At 33.6% G+C, this 7032-nt stretch overlaps 1 non-coding gene across 1 annotated transcript; it reads right to left on the reverse strand.

The window, feature by feature from the left end:
* Positions 1 to 1334: 1334 nt before the first annotated feature.
* Positions 1335 to 1440, reverse strand: LOC125126561 (U6 spliceosomal RNA). The gene has a single exon (XR_007134672.1). It is a non-coding gene; the product is annotated as a U6 spliceosomal RNA (small nuclear RNA).
* Positions 1441 to 7032: the final 5592 nt, after the last annotated feature.

Consider the following 7032-nt stretch of genomic DNA (forward strand, 5'->3'; position numbering starts at 1 on the left):
TAGAGATTGTTAGAAAGATTTGAATGGAATTGTTTTTGAATAAAGAAGATGGGGAAATACTCTTAAGGAATCACTTCTGCTATTTAAGTGATTATATTTTTACTGGGAAACTAAGTAAATGGAAGGAAAACAGAGACGATTATATTTTAATGAATCAATTTTTAAATTTAATTTTGCTAATATGGAAGAAATTTTAACAATAAAACTATTGCACCTAGAACACACGTACTATCACAGGTGTTTTCATTGTGTGTTCTTATAAATACACTAAAATTAAGTTTTACCACAAGACAGTAATGTACGTGAGTTACTTTGGGGTAATGCTCTAATCCACTTTTTTCACTAAAGTATACGGTGGTTTCTTAGCTCTGGCATTATAACATACCATGAACTGTGTGGCATAAACAATACATATTTACTTTGCGCCATCTGGAGACTGCAAATCTACATTCAAGGTGCCAGCCAGTTTGGTTCCCTGTGAGAGCTCTCTTCCTGGCTTACAGGTGGTGGCCTTTTCACTGTGTCTTCATCTGGTGAAGAGAGAGAATTTTAGCGTCTCTTCCTCTTCTTAGAAAGATAGTGATTCCATTGTGAAGTTTTCACCCACTTGGTCTCATCTAAATTTGATTTTCTCCCTAAGGCCTCATCTCCAACTACCATCACCTTGAGCATTAAACCTTCAACATACAAATTTGGGAAAATGCAGTTCAGTCCATAGCAATCACTTTTTCAAAGAGTCTCCAGAAACTCATTTGGTGCTTGCATGCTTGAATTTACTAAAGAAAACAAATTTTTAAATGTTTCCTTTAGAAGGAATAAGAAACTTTTGAGGCTTTGCTCACTTTTTTCTTTTTTCTTTCTCTTTTTTTTTTTGTTAGTTTTGCTTTTTCTTTTCTAGGGGTCCTGTTGATGTTAGTATTTGGAGAAAAAGAGAACATATAAATCAGAGGGCCAACCAAGGCGGGAAATAACCTGTGGTTTTCTTAACTTTTACATGGATCTTAAAATTTGTTTTTAGCATGTCCTTCCAGCAGTTGGGAAAATAGCACACAGCAGGAAAGGGTAGAGAGGACAAAGAGTGGTACATTTTGGGCTGCCTTTGTGCTACCTTGAATTCATTTTTTATCAGCTGGGTGTGGTGCTGCAGGGGAGGAAAGAGGTACAGTCTAACTGCATGGTTTTCAAGTGCGCAATAGCATTGAATCTCCTCTCTACCCCTGTCTTTTGTTGTTTATCATTTTAGTATCTTAAGTTTAGTATTTTAGTATCTTAAGTTTGGATCTCTGTACAAGGTTATTCTATTTTCAAAGAAATAGTTCTAAATCATTTAAAAAAAAAATATGGGAAGCTTCATGAATTTGCATGTCATCCTTGCATAAGGGGCCATGCTAATCTTGTCAGTATCACCCCCATTTTATTTATTTATTTATTTATTTTAGTGTATGTGCTGCTGAAGCAAGCACTTTCTGAATTTACATTGATACTCTTCAGCATATTACTGAAATGTCTGAAAGTATCTGTTCATTGAATGTAAGGCCAGGCCTTTCATCTCTACCCAGTCATAAGACAGGATAGAATAGTGAGGGCTTCACTGATTAACCACAAAAAAACAGTGGCGAATCATATAATGGTCTGATCAGATCCTAAAATGTTTAGAATGACTGGACAATTTAAATAAACTCATTCATATAATAGATACACAGCTGCTATGTGGAAAGGCTTGATGCTGACTTGATCATTACTTTTTTTTTTTTTTCATAGTGCTTGGGGTAGGAAAACAAAAAGGGGCTCTTTAAAGGTTGCCAGTATGTCATTTATGTGTGTCTGAGCATTTGGGAATGTGTGTGTACCCTTTTGTGTTTATAGTAAAAAAAAAAAAAAAAAAGAAGGAATTTGTTGATTCAAAGATTATGGTAATTTTGAAGTATTTATACTTGTGTTAGTGGCTTATTTCACTTAGCATAATGTCCTCAAGATTTATCCACTTAAATGAAGTATCTAATATAGTCAAATTCTACAGAAATAGAAAGTAGAATGGTGGTTGCCAAGGGCTGAGAGGAGACAAAATTGAAGGGCTACAATTCAATTTGTACAGAGTTTCAGTCAAATGAAATGAAAAAGTTTTAGAGATCTGCTGTTTGTTGAAGGATAGATCTCATGGTATGTGTTTTTACTGCAATTTTTTTTTAAATAGAAGTAAAAAAGAACTCTGTCTACCAGAGTAAACAGTGCTGCAAACCAAGGAAATTTAAAACACATAGCTTATCATCAAGTTTAACTTATTTTATAAACTAAATTAGCTCTCCAGTTTCTAAAACTCCACTTCTAGTTTGCTAATTACTATCTAATCGTGCAGATTAAAAAATACATATTTGTGACTAAAAATGATACATCTTAATCACATAATAAATTGCTATAATTTACATATGATGGCCTTTAAAAATGACATTTAAATAAGAGGGTTTGAATTATAACAAGGATAAACAAACCTAAGTGAGATCCAAGACAGTTGCTTTTATAAAAAAGGGAATCGTCAGTGACTGAATGAGGTTGTAAGAAAGCCTCTGTAGTAGTTAACTGGGGTAACTTGAATGCAAGCAATATCTACAAATGTATTTTCAGATAACCACAATCCTATGCAACAAATACATGGCACACTTACGCACATTTTATCCACTGCCTGTACAATTGGCTTCAAAGTCAGTATGTGTGGCTTGAATCAAAATTTAACAAATATGTCAAGATTTTATTGAGTCATCAGGTCTTGCATTATGGAAAAAATTTGTCTTTCCAAGAGTTTGGGTAGTCACATGTCAGCATTTGCTAAAGAATTTCCTTTATTAACTATTTAATGGACTGACTTCTTCATTTTCCATTTAATTCTCACATCACTGTTAGGATCCTGAAAAACGTCAGCATTGTCCTGAAGTTAGAGAATACTAAAGTTGTAACTCTACTGTGTTTGAAATGCTATAAAGACAATATGTAGAAAATTCAGCTTTATAGGTAGTATTGTATTTCTCTTATTTAAAAACTTATCCAAATAGAATAAAAATAATTATATTTATTTTGTATAGTGAATATCTTTTTAATTATCATATGTATACCTTTTTTACATTTCACCTATTGGAATAAAACATTTAATATCCTCATCTTGGTACACAGTGAACATCTCAAAGCCAAGAGCCTGGGTTTAAATTCCTTTGTCATTTACTGTGTCAGTTAGTTGTTGTGTTAAGTATTCATCCCAATACTTAAAATAGAAAAAATACATCATTTCAGTTTCTTTTCTATGAATCAGGACTCTGGAAACAATTGAGCTGGGTGATTCTGGCTCAGGAAATCTCAGAAGTCATTTGTTCAGTGTATTTTCTAGGGCTGCAGTTATTTTAAGGCTTCTATACATTGGGAAAATATACCAGCTTCCAAGCTCTCTCACATGGCCCATTTCAAAGGCTGTCTCATGACAAGACAGCTGAATTTCCCAAAAGTAAATAATCCAAAAAGATTTTGTAAAACAGAAAATGCAGTTATACAATCAAATTTCTGGGATGACATTCAACCACTTCTGTTATGATTTTGTTATTGACATGAGAACATTAGAAGAACATCAGCAACTCCTATACAAACTCAGAGAAATTATAGAAGGGTGTGAATATTAGGAGGGAGAGATCATTAAAGGTTATTTTAGAAGATCCCCTGCCACACTTAGCGTGTGTCACATTTGTTTGCATATAGAATTGAGCTATTTATACTAGTCTCACAGTAAATGAATTAATCTTTGTAAAACCTGTAGCACACCATATGCTCTCAATAAATATCAGATGCGATATTGATGCTGGCATCTATTGCCTGAGTGTCTCCTACCTTTAGTCCTAATTTCTCTATTTAACTTCAGCCTTTCTCTGATTTGATCACTTCTTCTTTGGGCTAACAGATTATTCTTATTTAAACAGAGCGCTTATTGTTTCCTTCTGTATTACACACCCTGCAATAAGATTTCTCCCTCAGTAGGTTTAAACCTTGCCTTTCTCTGCCCTTCATAACATGGTCCTACATTTCCCAGTACCCAAACAGACTCTGAGTGTTATTGGACCCAGATCCTGATTTTCCTTGAAATATATTCTCTTTGCTCCTCCTAATAGTTGTTATTTTCTGCTTGTAACTATAATACAAATCTCCCTTACTAAGCACTGTGGATATGATGTTGAACAAGGTACTGCTTGTCCTTAAGGAACTTCTGATTTAATGGAAAAAAAATGAGGGAGGATTGCAATGTAGTAGCGCACATTCTGCCATTAGGTTACAGATATTGTTGCTATGAAACAACATTAATATTTCCTAATCTAGGTTAAGAATTAAGATACCCTGAAAGCAGTTTTACGTTACTATTACATCTAAAAATTAAGAGAAGATAGCCATCTTAAAAGGTGTAGGAATTGACAGGTTATGGAGAAGTGAATGAAAAGCATACCAAGACATATACAAATGCCTTCCCAGTTGTTTCATTTGCATAGGCTGTAATTAACCAATGGTATTATAACTCCCCTAGAAAATAGTGACACTTTCTCTAATTCTCCGTATCTTTCACACCTAGATCTAGGCACAATAGAGAATGTATTGTTAGAGCTTAATAAAATCATTCAATTGATTAATTGTTGTGTTAATTTCAGGGGTATAGTAAAATGAATCAGGTATACATATATATCCATTCTTTTACAGATTCTTTTCCCATATAGGTTATTATAGAATATTGAGTAGAGTTCTCTGTGATATGTAATAGGTCCTTGTTGGTGATCTATTTTATATATAGTAGTATGCCAATTGATTAATGAAGTACTAATGAGAAAATCTTCTACAGGCTATGCTCATATTCCATATTATCTGACTTTTAATCAGTGATGAAAACATGATTCATTTATTAATAGGAATTAAACATTGCAACTTTGGAAATCTCTATGGCCATATGTATAATAGTTAAACAATATTTTAAATTTCAATACATATTAATTTTAGATTTTCTTACTATGCAAGACATCTTACAAGCCTAAACCATTTAAAGAGGTAGTCTATGCAATTTTCATTTACTCTAATTTTCTATTTTTATATAATGGCTTTGGCATCAGACCGGGTTCACTTTAGAAGTAGATATATAGATATGTCATATATATGAATATTTCAATTGAGATATAATTGGCACATATTATTCTACTTTCAGGTATGCAACATAATAGATAATGTTCACTACACTAAGTTTAAAATCAATCCACCAATGATATTTTTTAGTTTTCACATATGAGATCATACAGTATTTGTCTTTGTCTAATTTATTTTACTAGCATAATACCTTCAAGATCCATTCATGTTCCTCATTTGTCTTTTTTTTTTTTTTTTTTTTGCTATTTCTTTGGGCCGCTCCTACGCATATGGAGGTTCCCAGGCTAGGGGTCAAATCGGAGCTGTAGCCACCGGCCTACGCCAGAGCCACAGTAACGCGGGATCCGAGCCGCGTCGGCAATGCCGGATCCTTAACCCACTGAGCAAGGGCAGGGACGGAACCCGCAACCTCATGGTTCCTAGTCGGATTCGTTAACCACTGCACCACGACAGGAACTCCTTTCCTCCTTTCTTATGTAGGTTATTCCCATGTCTTGGGTATTATAAATAACACTGCAATGAAATAGGGACATGTATATCTTTTTGACTTAGTGTTTTTGTTTCATTTGGGTAAATACCCAGAAGTGGAATTGCTCAATACTAGTTCTATTTTTAATTTTTCCAGAAGCCTCCATAATGGTTTCCATAGTGACTGCACCAATTTACATTCCTACTAAAAGCATACAAGTGTTCCTTTTTTTCCCACATCCTTGTTAACAGTTATTTATTTTCTTTTTGATAATAGCTACTCTAATGGGTGTGAAATATTACATTGCGGTTTTTACTTGCCTTTCTCTGCTGATTAATGGTGTTGAGCTTCTTTCCATGTACTTGTTGGCCATCTGTATGTCTTCTTTGGAAAAAAAAAAATCTATTCAGATCCTCTGCCCATATTTATTTAGGTTGTTTTTTGTTTTTGTTTTCGTCTTGCTATTGTATGAGTTCTTTGTATATTTGGTATATCAATCTCTTATGAGATACATGATTTGCACATATTTTATCCCTTTTAGTAGATTGCCTTTTCATTTGGTGATGGTTTCCTTTGTTGTCAGAAGTTTTTTAGTTTAATTCAGTTCCACTTTTTTATTTTGTTGTCTTTACATAAATATCTTAAGTTATTTAAACTCTAGTCTTTAATATGTCCGCATGTAAAATGAAAGTAAAATTAATACTTATGAAGCTTGATAATTAGATGACATAATACGTTTCATTGGCACTGTGCCAGGCATGTAATGGAACTTATTATTATTGATTATACATTGAGCAAAATTCCTCCAGCTTATAATACATGGCTTAGTGAGCATTCATGGTATTTATGGAATTCTGATTTAATATCCATTCCTTTTATCTCATACTGATGTTAAATTAACTAATTCATTCATTTCTTCAACAAGAAGGAGCATCTGCTGAGCTCTTCATGGGTGCTAGTGAAACAAAGATAAATAATAAATATTCCCTGTCCAGTAGTTGCTTAAGAGGCAGAGTAGATATTAATAATTTGGCAAATGTTTTACTGAAAATACTGCATTGGTATGATTTAAAAAAAAAGACCAACAGAAGAAAAATGCGAGGAAGTCTCCACAGTGAAAAACAATGTTTGACCTGAGTCTCAATCACTTTGTCATAAGAACATACAGTGAATTCTATTCAAATGGAAAAATGTACAAAGTATAACCAGGTGGTATGATGATTGTAAAAATGTGAATATTTTGGAATGGATAAAAACTGAGTTCAGGCATTATTTCTTGGTTTGGAAAATATTTGCATGTTACTATTGTAGAAAAGCACATGGTGGGGAGTTCCATGGTGGCTCAGGGGATTAAGGACCTGGCATTGTCACCGCATTGGCTCTGGTCACTGCTGTGTTATGGGTTT

Source organism: Phacochoerus africanus, chromosome 4 (assembly GCF_016906955.1).
Source record: "Phacochoerus africanus isolate WHEZ1 chromosome 4, ROS_Pafr_v1, whole genome shotgun sequence".
NCBI lineage: Eukaryota > Metazoa > Chordata > Mammalia > Artiodactyla > Suidae > Phacochoerus > Phacochoerus africanus.